The sequence below is a fragment of the Bubalus bubalis genome, chromosome 6, assembly GCF_019923935.1.
Source record: "Bubalus bubalis isolate 160015118507 breed Murrah chromosome 6, NDDB_SH_1, whole genome shotgun sequence".
Taxonomy (NCBI): Eukaryota; Metazoa; Chordata; class Mammalia; order Artiodactyla; family Bovidae; genus Bubalus; species Bubalus bubalis.
Window position 1 is genome coordinate 15,534,936 of NC_059162.1, and position 21,797 is coordinate 15,556,732.

General features: G+C 49.3%; 1 long non-coding RNA gene across 2 annotated transcripts; it reads left to right on the forward strand.

Annotated features, from left to right (window-relative positions):
- Window positions 1-17: 17 nt before the first annotated feature.
- LOC123465881 lies at window positions 18-20,585 on the forward strand. Of its 2 annotated transcripts, none has more exons than XR_006641176.1 (3): window positions 18-1,141; window positions 2,276-10,285; window positions 20,286-20,585. It is a non-coding gene; the product is annotated as an uncharacterized LOC123465881 (long non-coding RNA). The 2 variants fall into 2 exon arrangements; XR_006641175.1 differs by lacking the exon at window positions 18-1,141 and adding an exon at window positions 1,157-1,787.
- The last annotated feature ends 1,212 nt before the right edge of the window (window positions 20,586-21,797 follow it).

The window sequence follows — 21,797 nt, forward strand, 5'->3', positions numbered from 1 at the left end:
CTGTGCTCGGCTGCCCCTCCCCACACACGAGGCTGTTTGTTTTTGTTGGGTTTGTCAATGTTGTCTTTGTTCGGGAGATTGTGTCATCGCCTAGATGCCGGGAGTAAAGTGCGACCCTGTGTGTGATCAAGTGTGTAACGTGTGCGGCTAGGGCTAAGGGCGCCTCTGACCGTCAGTGCCTGTGAGAAGGAGGAACAAGGGATCGTGGGCCCCCGAGGGGGTTCGCTCTTGTTTCTAGGGCTCCAAAGGGCACTAGTGACCTGTGTGTGTGTGCGCGCGCCAACACGTGTGTACCATGAGAACAGACTTTGAACATGGACTGACAATCTCGGCCTGAAGGGTGACAAACTGAAACCACACATGTGCATCTGGCATGTGTAAATACGTGTGATGGCGCGCAAGCGTGAAAGCGTTTGTGAGTAGTATCACAGCCGCGTGTGGGGAAGCGTGTGAAACTTTGACGAACGTATGCTAATGTCTGTGAACAGTGTGTGAAGAGGAGGGGGAAACGTGCACTTGCGAGCCGGGGCTGCGGGTTGAAGGCCCGGAAACGGTGTTTGTGCGCGGCGTCCCAGGCTGGGCGGCGGCTGTGTCTGGCCCAGTTTGGGCTGGGTCTTCCAGTCCGTCGGGCCCCAGTATCCAACTCGGCCCCCTCCCCCCGAGCCGTGTAAACAAACCCGCTGGAATTCGCCTCTCGGGGCTCCTCTCTCCGCCGGGGTCTGCTGCCGTCTGGAGCTGGGGATTGGGGGGTGGGTGTCTGCCTCACAGCTCTCGGGGCGGAGAGGGCGGGCAGGTGTTTGATTAGGGGTGTGTGTGTGTGTGAGAGAGAGAGAGAGAGAGAGAGAGAGAGAATCTGGAGCTGGAGGTCCCAATGCTGTGTGCCTGCGTGCCTTTGGTGGTTCCTGTGTGCGATTGTGTGACTCTTTGTATGCCCGCCCAGAGTTGATTTTGCGAGTCTGTGCACCCCTGGCCAGCCCTTCCACGCGGCTGCGCAAAGCGGGAAGCTGCAGACCCGCCCCCCCCCGCCCCCCCCTCCCCCCCCGCCTCTCCCCGCTCTTCCCCGAGAAGCTCGGGCCCAGCTTCCCTAGTTCCCAAGCTGTTTCATCCTCTTCTTTTACGGCCAGGCCCGGCCACAACGCCTGTAATTACCGGGGCTGTGGGGGGGAGGGGGGTGGGGTGCCGGGACGCCGCGGCTAGTCCGGCGCTGACCCCTGCCGGGGAGGAGCCTGGGGTTGAGGGAGGGCCCGGGCGGGTCCCACCCCGCGTGGGGCTCAGGCTGCTAGAGGCCCGACTCATTTCGATTCGTCCGCGTAGGATAAATATTTACCCCCGGGCGGATTAGGTATTTGCCCGGGTAACCCTACGGCTAGGTCCGGGGCAGGCTTTGCGCAAGGCCCCCACCCCCTCGCACGCACCTGCCCCAGGCGACGTGCCCGGCCACGCGTTTATCCCAAGTGCAGCCACCCCTCCCGCCGGGGCCGAAGTCTACCCGCCGACCAGCCCCAGGGCAATGCACCTCACGCGCGTTTTGCTCACTTGGGAGGACACCTGGGTGTCGTCCACTCACGTGTCCCCGGCGAGATACTACCCCCCCCCCCACGCTCTTGTCCCGTAGGCTCGAAGTCCCACGAGGGCAGGGGTTTTTGCTTGTTCACTGCTGTATTGCCAGCGCCTGGCATAGCCCCTAGCACACGTAGTAGGCGGTCAAGAAATATTTGTTGAGTAAGTGAAATCACTATTCGGTGTTACTTCTGCAAGACGAACTTCTCTGAAAAGAAACCAGAAAGGTTAGAGAAGGAAGGGGTGATGGTTCTTCAGAGAGGGTGGTCCACAACTGCCCCCGGAGGAGACGGTTTGGGGCACATCCCCCCTCCCCAGTTTTTTTGACCGCCGGGATTTCTGGGCGGGAACGTGTGGGGTCCCTGGGCTGCGCCGCTCAGACCGGGCAGGTTCGGGCTCGCTCGGCCCAGCCCGGCGGGGCCACGTCCGTTCCCGCCCTGCCTGCGTCTAGGACTGGAGCAACCCGGGTGGAGAAGAGGTGGGGGGAAATTCTGGGTACACGAACGGAACGCGGAGCCCTCTTTCCCCAGCTTGGCACTGCCCCCCAACATTCTTTCTTAAGGGTTGGAGCTCATCACTCTTCTATTCCTGGGTTTGTGGGTACGGGGATCTTTCATGCGAACTAATGGGGCTCCTCTAGATCCTGGCTATTGTGATGAACACAGAGGATAAGGGTGCGTTTAGGATAAAACCGTTGCTCTTGGTTAATTCTTAGGCCACTAGGGGAAACAGACAAGCCACCATTTATCAACAAACTTGCTAAGTGGAAAAGCCGAGATTGCAGAGCCACAATGCGCACTTGTGCTGCCTGGACACTTCGAGAGCCGCTGCGACACCTGGTGGGCTGGGAGGAGAGTTGCAGGCACTGAGCGATCCAGACCGAGACGGCAGAAAGGACTTTGGCTCGGAGACAGACCTGCAGACCAAGTTAGCCCGGTGCCCTCCCTCGTCGCAGCCCCCAGCCTGCCCAGGCGGGTCTAGTCTTGGTTCTTGCTTTGGGTTGCCTCTCACCACAAAGTCGTGCTTCTGTGTTGGCTCTCAGCACCGCCACCCTCAGGCGAACATCTGGGCTCAGTGGCGGGAGCTGTCTGAGGTGTCTGTCTGTCTGCCTGCCTGTCTGGGAAATTCCCCTTATGAGTCCTTTCTGGGAATTCCTCAGAGACAAGATTAACTCTCTGAGTGCCCTGGGGGAGGCCTGGCCTCTGGAGGGAGGTGCTGTCCACCTGTGGGGGCACTGTTGGCCTGGAGGTACCATTTCCAGTGTGGAACAGGCAGAGCTACTTGATTGCTACTCCCTTGCTGAGCACCCTGTGGTTTGGGATAGGGAAGGACCAAACCACAAGGCCCTGGGGCACAGCTAACCTGGCCCAACCTCTAAGAGCATCACTGGGCAGTGGGGTGATGGGGAGGGTGCAGGGAAGGTGATCCTGAGCTTGGAGCAGCCTCTGCCCCACTCCCCACATCTTTAAAAAAAAACAAAGTGTATGTTTCCCATTTTATTAGTGATATGTGTGTGTGTTTTTCAAAAGTTGAAAAAGAGAACAGGAGAATAAGGGAAGCTACCAGCTACTGTGAATATCTTCAACCCTTCCCTGCCAGCCTTTAGTCTGTGAGGTTTTGTTTCTTTGTCTTTAGGAATTGTGTTAAATATGATTCACTTCTATTGTGTAATTCTTTTTCTGCCCTTTAACTTTATGACAGAGATATTTTCATGTATAACCTCTTTGTAAACAGTATTTTTAACCACAGCATAGTGTTTCTTTGAATGGTTCAGAGATTGCAGTTGTAATGGGGCAGAGTAGAGATAAACACATCCCCACATTCAAGTACTCCTCAGCCACTGAGCAATTGAGTTGATTGTTTCCTAGAAATTGCAAATAACTCTGAGGTTGACTTTCATTCAACAAGTTCTTCTGGCACATCTGCTCTGGACCAGACTCTGAACTGGGGCTGAATCCTCAGTGGAGGACAGTAGGTGAGGGCCCTCCTCTACTGGAGCTTACAGTTTCAGATGGTACCTGGGCATAAGAGTATCTGGATTTTGGAGAATTTCATGGATATGTGTGTGTACTACGTCGCTTCAATTGTGTCCAACTCTATACAACCCTGTGGACTGCAGCCTTCCAGGCTCCTCTCTCCATGGGATTCTCCAGGAAGAGTATTGGAGTGGGTTGCTGTGCCCTCCTCCAGGGGACCTTCCCAACCCAGGGATAGAACTCTTGGGAAATACTTCTGATATTGCCAAACCAAACCAGATTCTTTTGGCTACTAGTCTAGTTCTCTTAACTGAGGGCCAGAACCTAATGGATCTATCTCTCCTCCACATCCAACTCAAAAGGGGGCCAAACTCTGTGGGAGAAGATGGAATTCTCCCCTCCGGAGTCCCCTGCAGGGAAAAGGAGATTGGGCAGGATGGGGAGTGGGAGGGAGATGGGAAGAGCAGTGTTAAGGAAGGTAGGACCATAATTTCTACCTAGAAAGCAACAGGAAGTTTTTTTTAAATGCTGCCTCTTCCACCAAAAATTAATTAGTCACTTACATCAACTTCTGTACTGGGAAGTCCTGGGGGCTCTGAAACATATCTTTGTCCTAAAGGAATCTAATCTACTTGCAGATATATACTGAGAATATAAAGTAAGGATTATAGTCGAGGTATAAGTGGAACAACAGGCCGTGGGATCACAGAGGAGGATGTTTCTTTGGGGTCAGGAGTGCTTCACAAGGAAGGGGATATATATGTTTTTTCCTCTGCCTGCCTTTGAGTCTTTGCCAACCTGGCTGATTCCAGAGGAGATATTTGAAATGGGTTTTGAAAGATAAGTAGGCATTCACATTCAGGGATAAGGGAACAAGAAGCACAAGTAGAGAGGTGAGAGTTGTGCAGTGAATACTCAGGTATAGCTAAAATTACAGAACGGGTCTGGGGCAGTGTGGCAGGAGATGGAAGCAGAAAGTGGTTTGGGGCCGTGCTGCCAAGGGCCTTAAATGCCATGCCCAGGATCGTGAGCATTATTCTGTAGTCCATAGATGCTCAAGTAGGAAACATAATCAGATTTGTGTTTTAGGAAAATCACTGCTGATACCAGACTGTGGGTAGAAGAGGAAGCTCAGAGGCCGGGGTGCTGGTTAGGCCCGAGCCGCGGGAGTTCCGGTGGGATCGAGGAGGGGCAGAGAGGAGAGCAGAGGGCAGACTAGACGGAGTTGGAGGAGCCACGGGCAGGAGACAGGGAGGAGTCTGGGATGGCTGGTGGGTGGAAGTGCCGCTGACATGCAGGACATGGAGGCCAGGGCCAGACCCGGGAGGGACAAATGAAGAGGAATGTTTTGGACATTGTATCTTTAGGAGTGATTTCGGCTGCATAACGGAATGCCCAACTTCTAGTGGTTTAAACAAGAGGTTTTGGGACCTCTCTGCAGGTCCAGTCATTAGAATTTGGCGCTTTCACTGCCATGGCCCAGATTTGTTCTCTGATCCGGAAACTAAGATTTCACAAGCTGCATGGCGTGGCCAAAAATAATAATAAAAAGATGGTTTATGTTCCCCCCACACCAAAGTCTTCTGATGTGGGTCAGCAACTCAACAGTGTCGTCAAAGACGCAGTGCTCTCTGCCTCTCTGCTCGGCTGTCCTCATGACTCTGGTTACTGGATGACTATATTAGAGCTACATTCGAGCTACAGGAGCCACAGGATGAGGGGGTGGGAGCAAGAGAGTTTCTCTTCCTAAGGAGCTCTTTTTATCTGATAAGAAAATCGAGCAGCTTTCTAGACAATTTACTCTCAGGGGACAGAGCTGTGTCCATGGCTACACCAGCATCTGTGAAGGAGAAGCGACTGTTCTGAAGGGCTGGGGCTGAGCCTGGGGCCCCCTCCCCCAAATAGAATCTGCTCTGTTCCCCGAAGAAACAGGGGTCTTGTTAGCCTGGGAGCAGGGATGAGCACTCAACAGTGCTCATGTTGCATTTGAGGGGTCAGTGGAATTTCCAGGTGGAGGTGTCTAAGGGCAGCAGTGGGGGATGGGAGCCAGGAATCCTTGCCCTGTGATCCTAACTGGAAAGAAATTCTTCCCTCCCAGCTACTCAGCCTGGGTTTTCCGGGGTAGAAAAGCCAGGTGAGGGTGGGCAGGAAGACATTTACCCCCAATGCAGCTGATGATAAACCTCATTTCTACTCCTCTGCCTGCCTATACCTCCCTTCTCCCCAATCTTTCACTATAGCATAGTGTAAAAGCAGGAGTTTAGACACTTTTATTTCAGAGGTATTACTTTTCTCTTTCCCAGACGTATTATTTTTATGTAACTTTTTTTTTCTAATTATGGAAGAAATACATGATCAATGCAGAAAACTTGGAGAAGCACAAATGAAAAACAAAATCACTCATAGAAGTTAAGTCTTAGGAGCAAGCACACTTCACAGTTCTTTCCCCCATGGCTCTGGAAATTTTTATGGTAAATATCTTGGAGAGGTTATAGTTTAATGCCCGTGTGACGGCCAGCTCGGAACCCCTTACGTTTGTGTAACATTTTACGATCTTCCAGTGTTTTCAGCTGTATATTTTATCACGTACTATTCCACCTTTATAGACTCCTACACATTTTGAGGTGGGCATAGGCCATCACTGACTAGTTGAGGAAACTGAGGCTCGAAAAGATGATGGTATTCAGCATCCAGAGGGCAGGGGTAGCCTCAGTAGGGCTGGGTTCACACCACCTTATTCCTTCCCCACACCTCACTGTCCAACTGTCCTGGGTATAAAGGAAAAGCCCTAGGCCCAAAGTGCTGAATTTGCTGTGGGCAAATGGAGGGGAGTATGTATGGAGAAGGGAAAGGAAGAGGGTGGAGAAGGGCAGCTCCTTCCCTCCCCAGAGCCCTTGGGAGAGACCGGGGAGAGGGAGGTGAGAGGGGAGGGGCCCGGGTCAGGCTGAAGGGATCAGTCTTCCAGGGCTGCAGCCTGCCCTGGCCTGTCCCTGCAGGCAGTAGATGTCCAGATAATGGCTCACTTTTTACTTCACCAAACATTTTTTGAGGTCAGGTGTTTGTTTATCAGGTACTCTGTTGGGCACTGCAGGGGCTTCCGAGGTAGCTCAGTGGTAAAGAACTCGCCTGCCAATGCAGGAGACAGAAGATGTGGGTTTGATCTCTCAGTCGGGAAGATCCCCTGGAGAAGGGAATGGCAACCCACTCCAGTATTCTTGCCTGGAGAATCCCATGGACAGAGGAGCCTGGCGGGCTACAGTCCATGGGGTGGCAAAGAGTCAGACATGACTGAGTGACTAAGCAGTGAGGTACTGCAGGGAAAGCTGGATGAGGCAACCTGTGAGCAGGAGAGCAGTGCCCTCGAGAGCTGGGTCTGAGTCCTAGCTGTGAAAACCTGGAAAAGATGTTTGATGACACAGAGCCTCCATTGTTTTCATCTGTAAAATGGGGGCAGGACTGCTTTTTTTCCCTGGAATTATCATTTGGATCAAAGGAAATAACAGCTGTGAGGGGCCTGGTGGGGACCAGACTGTCAGTAAGGACTGGTGTGTGTTTTTCTTTACCTGGGCTGACTGGGGAGAAATGTGCTGTGAAGAGATGGGGGTGAAGAGCAGGAGCCTTCAGGATCCAGGAAAGGCAAGGGGGGAGGAGTCTTAGGAACACAAATATTTGTTCTGCCAGGCAGTACTTGATAAATGCCCGAGGGACACAGCAGCCAAGAGCTCTGAGGTGCAGGGGGGCAGAGGTGAATGGGGGAAAAAATCCTTTTGAGGGTTCCCCAGGTAGAGATGGTGGGCAAGGGCATTCCATGCCCAGGGAGACAGTACAGGCCTCTCTCCCCTGATCTGCAGGGGCAAGGGGAAGGAGACGGGGAGAGAATCTGTCCCCTTCCATGTTCTTTATTGTTCCCCCGGCTCCATCTTGTCCCCTCCTTCACCCTCTTCATCCGCTGACTGTGGGTCAGTCACTGCTGAGTCCTAGGGATCCTGAGCTGGGTCTTAAAGAGGTGTAGGGATTGATGGGGGAAAGGCACGCGGCATGGGAGGGTGACAGAACTCGGGGCTGGGCACAGGGAAGGCGGCTGGGACCACGCGGAGAGGAGGGGCCGGAGTGGGCACATCGCGGGAATATAGGCGGAAAGTGGTAAATACCTCAGGGTGTGCTTCTGGTGCCCTCTGACCCAGTGCTGTGTGACTGAAGAAAGAGCTCCTCACGTGGGTGTGAGTCCCCGTGTTGGGAGGACTCTGGACAGACATCCTGGAGGAGGGCCTGTGGTGGTGTGGCTCACAGGGAAACTGCTTTTAACTGGACTAAGGACAGTCCAGACTGGGCTGGAGCAGGCGAACCCAGTATGGCCTCAGAGACAAGCGGAGGGGGTTGTATTTCCTTGGGGAAATCCACCCTAGCCTGAGGGAAGGCAGAGAGAGAGGGGAGGTTTGGAGACCTGAGAGTGGATAGTGGGCAGGTTGCCCTGGGAAGAATAACATCAGCTCGCGTTTATGAACATGTTTTCCATCCCAGGCTCATTGGAAGCACTTTGCATACATTAAACCCTTACACCTCACAATCATCATAAGAGATCAGGAGTATTATCATCCCTTCATTTTACAAATGAGCGAAGTGAAAGCGCAGAGAAGTTCCTAAGTTCCCCAGGTCACACAGCTAGTGAGTGGTGAAGCCGGAATCTGAAACAAGGCAGTCAGGCCGGTCGGTCCCGATTTAACCACTGCACCAAACTGTCCTGCTGTTTCTAGAGAGAGGCCACTAGTGAGCCCGCTGGGGGCACAGAGAGAGGCAAGACCACTCTGGAAATTAGCTCTGCACGACATCGCGGCTGTTTGGAGGTGGCAGAAAGACAGAGTTATTAGTTCAGCATGTGGAGCCCAGGTGGGAGGCAGGGCCATGAAAGCCTCCAGATAAAATCCTTGCTCTCCCAGTCTTTTCTGTTAGAGCTCGGTCAATGAGGTGCTTCAACCCAGGCCTCTTGTTATGTATAAAGGAAGGACCCAGAGATGTGAGGAGTTAGAATTCATTTTTTCTTAGACCCTTCCTTTGATCCTGGCTGTAGTTCTCTACGTTGGGCTGCCCCATGTACTTTGATCCCTGCCATCTCCCAAGGTAGGTTCCCAGCCTTTCCGTCCATTGTGTGAACTACTGGAATTCCTTCAATAAATCATTTTTTCTGCTTTAAGTACAGTCAGTGTCTGCCACTGGCAAGCCAGAACCGGGATGGGTACAGAGCGAGTTGCTGATGATAACAGGGTCTAAAGCCTGGGAGACTAGAAGGGTCATTTGCTGTTGTGTGCTTTGGGGGACGTTCTGTTTCAGGAGGTTAAGTTTAAAGTGCTTGGAAAAGCCTGGAGAATGGATTGAGAAGAAGTTTCTTACTAGGGACTGAGCCTGAAGACAGTGCTTTGAGCTAGAAATGTGGTGATGAAGCAGAGGATTAGGGTCTGAAGCCCTGGAATTGATGTGAGAGAGTGGAGAGCTGACTTGAACAGTGCCTGCAGGGAGCCAGGCAGGAATCATGCAAGAGTAAGGGAGCCCAGGTTTATTTGTCAGGAAGGCCAAATGCAGGCTTCAGGCGAGCATCCCATCGCTGTAGTCATCCCCGAAGAAGGAGAACATCTTTAATGTTTCAGTAAGAGCCCAAGGAGAACTCGCATTGTCTTCATTGGGTCACATTCCCATCCCCAGACCAATCCCTGTGGCTGGGGGCTATGTGCTGCTGCAGGCTGGGACAGGCTCAAGACACTGGCTGGCTAACAGACCTGGGAGGTGGACTGAGGATGAAGCGCGGGGTCCCACAGGAAAACTGGGCTTCTGTTCCCAGAAGGGAAAATGGAAGCTGGGCAAGCACACAAGCAGATGTCCTCAAGAGGAGCTTGGTAGCTTGAGAGGTTTTCAGAATGGAGGGAAGGATCTTTTTTGGATGAAGAAATCTGGGCCCGGCTATAGATAAAAAGAAGAAAACTATTGGAGAGGGCCTGGAAATACATTGTGGAAACTGAAGAAGCAGGCTCCAGGAAGGATGTGTGGGGATGGGGTTCAGGAGGGAGGGTAGGAGTTCATCTTGGCCAAGGGAGGAACAGCTGTTTGTGAGTGGAGGCAGGTAGGGAGATGACGGTGAGAAGAGGCTGAGAGGTATTGGAAGGAAGTTGTGAGATCCTGTTCCCAGGCTTTACCCAGGCTAAGAGCTTGGGCTTTGGAGGCTGATTATAGAGATTCAAATTCTAACTCTGTCACTTAGTAGGATGTGACCCTGGTGCCTCAGTTTCCTCTTTTAATTCAATGAGGATGATAATAACAGGGCCCACCCACAGGATCACGGAGAGGATTAAATGAGATAATGTATGCAAAGTACTTAGAAAAGCTGGTGTGTCTGGCATATGGAAAAACCTCAGGATTAGCTATTATGATGGTAATTATTATGATTTCTATTACAGAGGGCTCACAGTGACAGTAATGAATTCCAGCACAACTGGGTCGGGCTCCTACCTGCTGACACTGGACCTCCAGCCCCCTGCCAAGTCCCCCTCAAATATTGCTGATGGTCCCCACAGGCCGTTGCACGTGGGCTCATCATCGTGTCTGTGCACGCTGCGCGGCAGATGTTCTGCTGGGTGCAGGGTTTTTCTGCTGGTGGGGTGTGGGGCAGCAGGCATCTCCCTCTCCTCTCCAGAGTCACCTCCGTCAGGGGATCGGGAAGGTCCCTGAGAAAGGCCGCTGGCGTCTCCACGTGATGTTTGGTGAGTCAGTTCTTCAGTTTTCATTCCGCAACTACTTCCATCTATGAGGCCCGACAGGCTTCCCTGGGGCTAGGCTGAGGATGGTTGGCATATTCGCCACCTTGCCATACGCCTCTCTGAGGACAACAGCTTTGCCACGGAGCCTTTGGGGAGCTTGTTCAGCCCCTTCAGCAAGGGCCCTCCTGTGAGGTGTTCTCTCCCGGCTGCTTGGGGATTGCCAGCCCCTGTGCACACACAAGGTTCTTGGTGAGTGACCTGCTGCAGCCCCTCCTGCCACAGCGGCCCAGCCCAGCCCCTCAGCAGAAAGCTCAGGCAAAGAGATCTGCCCCAGGCCAGGGCAGCCAAGGATAAGGGTGAGGGGTCCGAGGACACAGCTGTCAATCCCCGGCACCAGGCAGAGCTGGGCCCCTGGCAAGGCGGGTGGGGGTGGGCCCTCTCTGCAGTTCTGTGCTCGGCTTAGTCACCAGAGGCCTGGAATCAGCCCCGAGGCACCAAAGGCCCTTTGTTGTTGTTCAGTCACTAAGTGTCTGTGTCAGAAGCACACCAGGCTTCCCTGTCCATCACTATCTCCCTTATCAAAGGCCCTTATCAAACCCAGTTATCTGTCTTCTGCCCCCACCCTTCTACTAGGCAAGGACAGACCCGAGACTTCCTCCTCCCTCCACCTAGTCTCTATCTCTTCCCACACTCCTGTTTTAAACAGAACTCTCTCCTCCTTGTCCTTCCAAAAAAGAAAAAAAAAAAAAAAAATCCCCATGTGTCATTAGGTGCACCTGCGTCCTCTGTAGACTTGGAGAAGGGGAGGGTGCTGGGAGGGAGGCAGTGCCTGACACCACCCAGCCGGTGACAATGCCCCTCCAGAAAAGGTTAATTAACCTTCAGCTCAGTTTAGTCGCTCAGTCACGTCCCACTCTTTGTGACATCATGGACTGCACCCCCAGGCCTCCCTGTCTGTGTCTGTGCGCGCTGCACGGCAGCTTGCTCAAACTCATGTCCATTGAGTCGGTGATGCCACCCAACCATCTCATGCTCTGTCGTCCCCTTCTCCTCCTGCCTTCAATCTTTCCCAGCATCAGGGTCTTTTCCAGTGAATCAAGGTCTTTTCTAATTGACTTTAGAACCGGTAGGTACTCTACAGGGACAGAAAGCAGCTCTGTGGTTTGCTGGGATAGGGGCTGAGGTTGGGGCTGGGGATACTGACTGGAAGAGAGGCATGAAGGAACTCTCTTGGGAGATAGAAATGTTCTTTATCTTGACTGGGTGGTGATTACAGGGATTGACTTAATAAAGTCAATCATATGACTATTATTGCGTGCAAATTATACTTCTGTAAAGGTGATTAAAAGGGCTTCTCTGCTGGCTCAGTGGTAGAGAATCCACTTGGCAATGCAGGGGATGTGGGTTTGATCCCTGGGTTGGGACGGTCCCCTGGAGAAGGAAATGGCAACCCACTCCCATATTCTTGCTGGGGTAATCTCATGCACAGAGGAACCTGGCAGGCTACAGTCCATGGGGTCGCAAAGAGTCAGACATGATTGAGTGACTGAATAAAGACAACAACAAGGGTGATTAAAAAATACAACAAATAACATCCAAGTTAACTGGAGACTCTGGTTTGTGAACCAGTGAGAGGGACAGTGAATGAAGCAGCCAGGGGGGCTCCTGAGGGTCTCCTGCAGATAAAGACACTGGGCCAGAAGCTGGGGGACTAAGAGGGGTTCGTCTCAGCCAGCACCCCCCAGATGCCCCAGCCTCTGCTCTGAGGTCCTTTCCTTTGCCCACAGCCACCCTCATTCATTCTAGGAACTGTCCAACTCATGGTAGGAAACTATATCCTTGAGAAGTTTCCTCATAAGTCTACCAGGAGCCTGATAAATAGTTTTGTCCTGGGATGCTTGTGTGGCTCACGTCCTGAACAGGGAACGCTGCTTCTGTCCCATCGGCTACTGGGAGTGCCCATAAAATAAACACGACTGAAAAAGCCAGTGTTCACAGAAGACACAGATGAAATGAAAAAAAGAAAAATCAAAATAAACAAAACCCCCTACATCCCCCCTGAGCCTCACATAGAACAAGCAAGATCCCCTAGCTGGGTGGGATGTAGAGCAGGCCTGTTTGGGGTGATATTTATACAAGGGTCTTGGTTCCTCCCTCGGGCGAGTAAAGCAAGTTGTAAAATTTGAAGGCACATTTTAAAATTGTTTAAAATCCTCCAAATGTGTTTCCTGTCTGGCACTGCGTATGGGGACTCGGTAATATGTGTGCCTGTGTGGCCTGGAGTATGTGTTAACGAGGGAGTTTAGAGGTAGTGATACCGAGGAGCAGACGAGAATCATGGGCAAGAAAGGAGTCTGTTGTTGGCCAGGGTATGTGTTTCTCGCGATGGAATGTATGTAAAAGGCCTGGGGCCCCGGGAGGGTGGTTTAGTCTGGGAAATTAGCATCTTTTTAAAAAACCACCCTGCTTGTACGTCATTAGTTAAAAGGCCTAGAAGGGTAATCATGCAGGTATGTGATTTTTTACTTCTGAAGCGAGTAGGTGTGATGATATTTGACAACATAGAATAATTAGAGTGTCGCCATACACATTTTGATCAATTAGATGCTGATCAGCCCTCCTGCACACCATGGCCTTCTACCTTTGCTTAAGCTGTTCCCTCTGCCTGGATGCCTTCACCAGCTGTCAGAGTCCTAGTCATCCTTCCCAGCTGGCTCGGTACCACCTCCCCGCAGTGTGAATTAATCACTCCCTCTTCTAGGCCCCCATGACATTTTGTCTTTTACAATGTTTACTTCGTTCCTTCCTTTCTGAAATTTAGCTGAATATGTGTCCGTTCCCTGTCACACATCCTTGGAGGGCCAGAACTGACTTGGCTCTCAGAGTCTTCCTTGCAGTCTGTGCCCAGAGTGGGCTCTCGGATACTGTTTGCGGAATTAAGCTGCATGTTTTTTTGAAGAAGATTACTTTGCGGCAAATAAAGACCCTGCATTGGCACAGAACTAATTTGATAAAAGCCATCACACTTTAGGGTATCTTGATTTCATACTCTTTGAATTTGCCTCATTTAGAGTGTTACTGTAATTACATTGCATATAGAACCAGTGGGATTCAAAATCTGATTTGAAGAACATGTGGTATTAGGTTATTGTAGTTCTGATATATAACGTTTATCTTCTTAGGGAATCAATCCTTTGTTTGGGGATAGGGCAAGATGGCCTGTGGTAAATTTGTCTTTATAATGAAACTTCCTGGCATCTGACTGATGGAGAATGGTGACACTCTGGCAGCTGGGCACCGTTCCCTGCTGTGGTTTCTGGGACGGATAACATGGAACTCAAAACTGAGAACGGAAAAAACACTTGATTTGTATGAATAATTGAAGGCACCCCAAATGTATCCTGGTTAAATAGAAATGTTAAAGGGAGGGGCAATCTATAAGCCTAGCTGCTGTATTCAGCTCTCAAAAAAAAAAAAAAATTACGAAAAACAAACATTGAAGGCTCCTGAGTGTTCAGAAGTGAGGCTGTGTTGGAACAGAGCTGGAACAGATGCGTGGGGTGGGCTCTCTCATGAAGGTGGGTATTCACGCTTTTTTCCTTTGCTTCCTGGCTGCCCCCTGGGAGGATGTGGTGCTTGCAAAGAGACAGGTGCTTAGGAGCCAGGCAGACGGGGTGGGGGTGGGGTGGGGATTTAAGGGGTCTCAAGTCTCAATTCTTGAGCCTTGAGTCTCAGTTCCCTCATCTGCAGCCGTAATAGAATCTGCCTGCAATGCAGGAGACCTGGGTTTGATCCCTGAGTCAGGAAGATCCCCTGGAGGAGGGGACGGCTACCCACTCCAGTATTCTTTCCTGGAGAATTCCACGGTCAGAGGTGGGCTACAGTCCATGGGGTCATAGAGTCAGACATGACCCAGTGACTAACACTTTCACTTTCTTTACAAGAGTTCGGGATACTCCTGTAAATTGCTCAACATAGCACCTGACGGATGTAAATACATGTGTGGTAGCTCTTCCACTTAACTTGTGGGGGATCCCCCATCCTCTTCTTCCAGCCCATCTATGCTACCTTTTCTTCCAGATTAGGCTTACCTGATTTAGCAAATAAAAGTGGGGCATGCCCAATTAAATTGGAATTTCAGATAAACAATGAAGAATATTTCAGTATAAGTATGTCCTGTGTAATATTTGGGACATACGTACACTAAGAAAGTATTCATTGCTTATCTGAAATTCCAGTTCAACTGGGGGTTCTGTAGTTTATCTAACAACTCTATGTCAAGTTGCAATTTCCTTCGCAAAGTCTCCTGGGTCAACTTAGCCCCACCCTTTGAACTCCTGTAAACTTTCATGACTTTGATATTTGTTTGACATCTAGGAAACAGTACCACTTTTACTTATTATCAGTAATAACAGTGACCTCTTGCTGAGCATCTGTAAAATGTCAGGCATGTAGGGTTACACAACCAGCCAGATTAGCCCTCACACTAACCTTGCATGGCTGGAATTAACATCATCAGAGAGGCCTAAGCGGCATGAATACCACCCAGCTGGTACACGGTGGCACCGTCCTTTCAGTCCACGTGGGCAGGAATGAAGCCATGCCCATGCTGCTGCCCCCTAGGTTTCTGCCAGTGCCTGGCCCACAGCGGCAGCTGCCCACATTTATTGTTATGGATGGTGGTGACCCAAAGGAGCACCGACCAGTGTCAGAATTGATTTGGGGCTGGACTTCCCTGCAAGTGCAGTGGTTAAGACTCCATGTTTCCTTCCACTGGATGGGGTGTGGTTTCGATCCCTGCTTGGGGAACTAAGATTTCCAAGAGCCATGCCCAAAAAAAAGAGTCCTGAACAATATCAATATAGAGACATGGGTTTTCAGACAAGATCAAGGAAGTTTCTAGACTTCTAGAAACGTCTCAAGTGCCGTTTGCTTTAGTGTGTGGATAACTTAGCTTTGTTCATTCCAATACTGTGAAACTCATCACCAAGCAAAATCCTCTCTGACACCACCTGCCATAGAGCCTGGTATAGGATGCTTAGTGTCTACCTAGCATGTGGCAGAGACCTGGGGCTGGCCCGGACCGATGATACCCATACTCCTCTGGGGTTTTTGTTTTTGGTTTAAGCTCAGGAAGCAACTATAGGGAGCTATGGTCCTTTTTGCAAAGATGTTAGGCATAACTGAGCAGCCTTTTCCAATATCCAATCTCCACGGGTGTTCTTCACCCAGGCGCAGAGGATCTGGGAGTGGGGGTGAGGGCAGATAGATTTATGATCACCAAATGGAAATGCAGCTCCTTTGTGGTTTGGACCTCAATTATCATATTAATGTTACTTCCCTGCTTGTGCTCCGAAGTTAGACAAATGCATCATGGTCAAGCACATTTTGTTCCCAGGGTAGAAAGAAGTGACTGATGAGCGTGGATGGTTATAGCTGTGAATACATCTGAGCAAGGGGGTGGACCTTCACCTTCATAGGCTGGCTGCTGCTTTCTTCTTATTCCCTTTTTGTCTATTTTTATTCCCATTCTAACATATGTATTCTGGGGAGCTGCTTTTTTTTAATATAATTTTTTAACACCAAAAATGTTTTGTATTGTGGTATAGCTAGCTGATTAACAATGTTGTGACAGTTTGATATGAACAGTGAAGGGACTCAGCCATACACATACATGGATCCATTCTCCCCCAAACTCCCCTCCCATCCAGGCTGGCACATAACATTGAACAGAGTTCCATGTTGGGGAACTGTTCTATAAGTGGATGGGAGAGTGAAGGTACCAATCTTTCCTCATGATTACCAAAGAGTAGGTATCATCTCCATACTAGAGTGGGAAGAAAGTGAAAGTGTTCGCTCAGTCGAGTCTTTGCCACCCCATGGACTGTAGCCCACCAGGCTCCTCTGTCCATGGAATTCTCCAGGCAAGAATACTAGAGTGGGTTGCCATTCCCTTCTCCAAGGGGTCTTCCTGACCAGGGATTGAATCTGGGTCTCCTATGTTGCAGTCAGATTCTTTACCATCTGAGCCACCAGAGTGGGGATCAGTTCAGTTCAGTTCAGTCGCTCAGTCGTGTCCGACTCTTTGCGACCCCATGAATCGCAGCACGCCAGGCCTCCCTGTCCATCACCAACTCCTGGAGTTCACCCAGACTCATGTCCATTGAGTCAGTGATGCCATCCAGCCATCTCATCCTCTGTCATCCCCTTCTCCTCCTGTCCCCAATCCCTCCCAGCATCAGAGTCTTTTCCAATTAGTCAGCTCTTCACATGAGGTGGCCAAAGTACTGGAGTTTTCAGCTTTAGCATCATTCCTTCCAAAGAAATCCCAGGGCTGATCTCCTTCAGAATGGACTGGTGGATCACCTTGCAGTCCAAGGGGCTCTCAAGAGTCTTGGGGTTAAAAGCCTTTCCAGTCTGGCAAATCTGTAGATGGTGGATCTGGGACTGGAACTCAGTCTGTCTGACCTTGAATCCTCAGCTTTTTCTGTAGTGATGCACAAATCCTGTCCTTCAAAAAGACTTGGGGAAACATGAGGGGTTAATCACACATGTCTATTTCTTAAAACCATACTAGAATGACTGTGAATCATTATATAATAATAATTACATAGCTCCTTCAAGTATAAGAGGTTTAGCACATTTTGAAAGATAAGCAACAGGTGAAGGAGTGGGAACTGATTTTTTGAGAAATGAGAAAGCTCTAAGGCGGGTGCCTGCAGAATGAACTCTTGCCAAAGGGTTTTGGAAGAGTATGGCATCTCTCAAGGCACAGTCTGGCCCAGGGCTGGTAATGGAGATGGGTTTAGGGAAGGGGGCAGTTAGGCACCCAGCTCTTTCCTGCATCCTCAGAAGTTAAACAACTATACCCCTGCAAGCCCTACCCATAGACAGCCAGGGACTCCCTACTCACACATTTATATCTAACCCAAAGCTCATCTTAATCATCACACTTGCAGGTCTACTGCTTATGTGACAACTCCCATCAGGAAATCTGATTGCCATCCCATATGCTTGGGATGGCCAAAACACACTCTTGATTTCTACCCCTAAACCCATTCCTCACCCAGCAACTCCTTCCTCAGCAAATGGCACCACCTAATTGCCAAAACCAAAACAAAGTGAAAGAGGAGTTGTCTTTGACTGTCGTCTCTCTCCCAGTCCTCCTCGAATCTTGTCAGGTCTGCCTTCCAGAATCTGACCTCAACCACTTGGGCAGGGCCACCATCACCTCTCACCTGGATCTAGGTCATAGCCTCCCCTCAGGGCTCCCAGCTTCCACTCTCACTCCTATAATCCTGTTCTGTACACAACCACCAAGAGATCCTTTTTGATGTAAATTTTATCCTGGGTTCCCTGGCCAAACCCTCCTGTGGCCCCCAGTCACACAGTACAATTCAGGTTCTCACTGTGGTCTATCAGCCTCTTCATTATCTGGCCCCTGGCTCCCTCCTCCATCTTATCTCAAAAACTGTTTTCCTCCTTACTCACCATTGTCCAGCCACACTGGCTTTCTTGATGCTCTTTGACCTCCTTAACTATACTGTTGCCTCAGAGAATTTGTACTTTGAACGTCAGGCTGGAAGACTTTTCCCCAAGATATACACTTAATCAGTCACTATGTTGCCTCCATTGAGATGTCTTTTATGACAACAAGCTTGCATGAGCTAGAAAGGTCACATACATGCACTCCTACTCATCTTCATCCTCTTATTTTGCTTTATTTTTCCTCATAGCACCTGTCATTATTTGACATTTATATATAGACATATCAGTTTGGTTCAGTTCAGTTGCTCAGTCGTGTCTGACTCTCTGCAACACCATGAATCGCAGCACGCCAGGCCTCCCTGTCCATCACCAACTCCTGGAGTTCACTCAGACTCAATGTCCATTGAGTCGGTGACACTATCAAGCCATCTCATCCTCTGTCGTCCCCTTCTCCTCCTGCCCCCAATCCCTCCCAGCATCAGAGTCTTTTCCAATGAGTCAACTCATGAGGTGGCCAAAGTACTGGAGTTTTCAGCTTTAGCATCATTCCTTCCAAAGAAGTCCCAGGGCTGATCTCCTTCAGAATGGACTGGTTGGATCTCCTTGCAGTCCAAAGGACTCTCAAGAGTCTTCTCCAACACCACAGTTCAAAAGCATCAATTCTTCGGCGCTCAGCTTTCTTCACATTCCAACTCTCACATCCATACATGACCACTGGAAAAACCATAGCCTTGACTAGATGGACCTTTGTTGGCAAAGTAATGTCTCTGCTTTTGAATATGCTATCTAGGTTGGTCATAACTTTCCTTCCAAGGAGTAAGCGTCTTTTAATTTCATGGCTGCAGTCACCATCTGCAGTGATTTTGCACACACACACACACACACATACATATATATATATATATATATATATATATATATATATATATGGATCTTCCCTGGATTGGGAAGATCTGCTGGAGAAGGAAATAGCAACTCAACTCCAGTATTCATGCCTGGGAAATCCCATGGACAGAGGAGCCTGGCGGACTACAGTTCATGGGGTCACAAAGAGTCAGATATGACGTAGAGACTGAGCAAGCATGTATATATTAATATATATATATTCTTTTCTGTTTATGTTCCTTCTCAGTAGATTTGAAGTTTCATGAGTCAAGGACTCTTGCCCCCTACTGTAGGGAACATTGCTGGGAAGATAGGATTTGAAAAAATAATTGAGCCTTAGGAACACCAGGCAAAAATAGGTAAAAGGAGCATATGAATAAAAATAATCTGTGTACTGAATGATGCAACCCCTTGCGTCTTTCCCTACCTGCTTCCTGAAAGCTAAGGTTGCACTACCAGGAACAAAATTAGAGCATTCTTTTCTGGAAAAAGTTCCAGAGAATGGTCCCAAAGAAAAGGCTAACCTTTCAGAAAAGATAAGAAAGCCTCTACTCAGGGCTGTTAGTCAGTCATGTCTGACTCTTCGTAACCCCATGAACTGTAGCCCGCCAGGCTCCTCTGTTCATAGGATTTCCCAGGCAAGAATACTGGAGTGGCTTGCCGTTCTCTTCTTCAGAGGATTTTCCTGACCCAGAGATCAAACCCGGGTCCCCTGCATTGCAGGCAGATTCTTTGGGGCTTCCCTGGTGGCTCAGAGGTTAAAGCGTCTGCCTCCAATGCGGGAAACCCAGGTTCAATCCTGGGTTGGGAAGATCTCCTGGAGAAGGAAATGGCAACCCACTCCAGTATTCTTGCCTGGAGAATCCCATGGACAGAGGAGCCTGGTAGGCTACGATCCATGGGGTTGCAAAGCATTGGACACGACTGAGCGATTTCACTTTCTTTTCTTTCTTTACCATCTGGGCCACCAGGGAAGCTCTAGATGTCCTTCTTTCCCTCCCTCTTTGCTTCTGTCCTTCACTCCTTCCATTTTCCCCTCCCTTTTTTCCTTCTACAAATATTTGTTGAACATCTACTAGGTGCCAATCTACTAGGTGCTCTCTTTGTAAACAAAGCTGATGTAGACTGTCAACTACAAATGGGCACTCGCCATGGGCACTTGCCATCTCCTCTACAAGGACTCAATCATGTGCTGCTGCAGCTGCGGACCTTCAACACCTGCTGGAAGGAGTTCAGGGTGGACAGCAGAAATGAGGCAGTCTGCTGGTGAGGGTGGCGGTGGGGGAGGGGGACTGGCAAGACAGGTCTTCAGACAGATATTTTCAGGAGCCCGTTTTATGAGTCCAATTCTGATATCTCCCTATATCTAGAAAAACACTAAAATCCTTCATGGTGATGACTGTTCCTCGTGACTAGAAAAAGCTTCACAAGACTAGTAGAAACCTTCTGGAAAATTTATGTGCTTGGTTCCATGTACTCCCCCTTCACCAAAATCACGTATATACTGACCTTTCCCCTCCGCTGCCTCTTTGGAGTAGTTTCTCAGGGCTAAATCTGAGGTGCAGTCCTCATTTTTTCCCAAATAAAATTTATCTTACAACATTCACATTGTACTTTTTTTTTTTTTTAGATCAACAAGATCTTTGCCTTGAAGAGCTAGTATTCTGTTGGGGTGCAATCAGGACCCAGCTTGTACATACAGTTACCCAGCAGATTTTTTTGTGCCTCATGCTGAAGTATGAATGGATATCCAAGGATCAGCAGGCATTTGAGGAGGGACCCAGTGGGAAATAGAGATAAAGCACATGTTGTTGTTCAGCTGCTCAGTCGTGTCCGACTCTTTGTAACCCCATGGACTACAGCATGCCAGGCTTTCCTGTCCTTCACCATCTCCCAGAGCTTGTTCAAACTCATGTCCATTGAGTCGGTGATGCCATCCAAACATCTCATCCTCTGTGGTCCTCTTCTTCTGCCTTCAATCTTTCCCAGCATCAGGGTCTTTTCCAACAAGTCGGCTCTTCACATCAGGTGGTCAAAGTACTGGAGCTTCGGCTTCAGCATCAGTCCTTCCAATGAATATTCAGAACTGATTTCCTTTACGTTTGACTGGTTTGATCTCCTTGCTGTCCAAGAGACTCTCAAGGGTCTTCTCCAACACCACAGTTCAAAAGCATCAATTTTTTGGCGCTTAGCCTTCTTTATGGTTCAACTCTCACATCCATACATGACTACTGGAAAAACCATATCTTTGACTGGATGGATAGTATGAATGGATAGCCAAGGATCAGCAGGCATTTGAAGAGGGAAACAGAAACAATGGGAAAAAGAAAGAGATAAAGCACATAGAGAAAAAGAAATCACAAAGAAAATAAGAAATCTTTCAAAAATGGTAACTAATATTTTTCAAAAAGAGAAGATTCATGAAATAACAAGATCATATTAAAAATCAATTAGAAATTTAATCAGAAATTAGATATAGTGAAAACAATTAACCAAAGGAATGGAAAGTCTAGCTGAGGAAATCTCTACGAAAGCAAAAGAAAACAAGGCACTGGGCAGTAGGGGAGGAAATATAAAAATTAGAGCGACAACCCAGGAGACTAATATATCCAACTAATAAGGGAAAGGAGATGGGAGGAAGCTATCAAAGAAATAATGAGGGTTTCCCAGGTGGAGCTAGTGATAAAGAATCTGCCTGCCAATGCAGGAGACCCAAGAGAGGCAGGTTCTATCCCTGGGTCAGGAAGATCCTCTAGAGTAGAAAATGGCAACTTGCTTCAGTATTCTTGCCTGGAAAATTCCATGGACAGAGGAGCCTGATGGGCTAGAGTCCATGGAGCCACGGACAGTCAGAAGCGACTGAGCACATTCTATCAAAGAAATAATACTAGAAACTTTGTAAGAACCAAAATTTTAGAAAACTGAAAGCGTTAATCTCTCAGTCACGTCCGACTCTTTGTGACCACATGGACTGTGGCCCATCAGGCTCCTCTGTCCATGGGATTCTCTAGGCAAGAATACTGGAATGGGTTGCCATGCCCTCCTCCAGGGGATCTTCCTGACCCAGGGATCAAACTGCATTGCAGGCAGATTCTTTACCATCTGAGCCACCAGGGAAGCCCCAAAATTTTAGAGGGAGAGT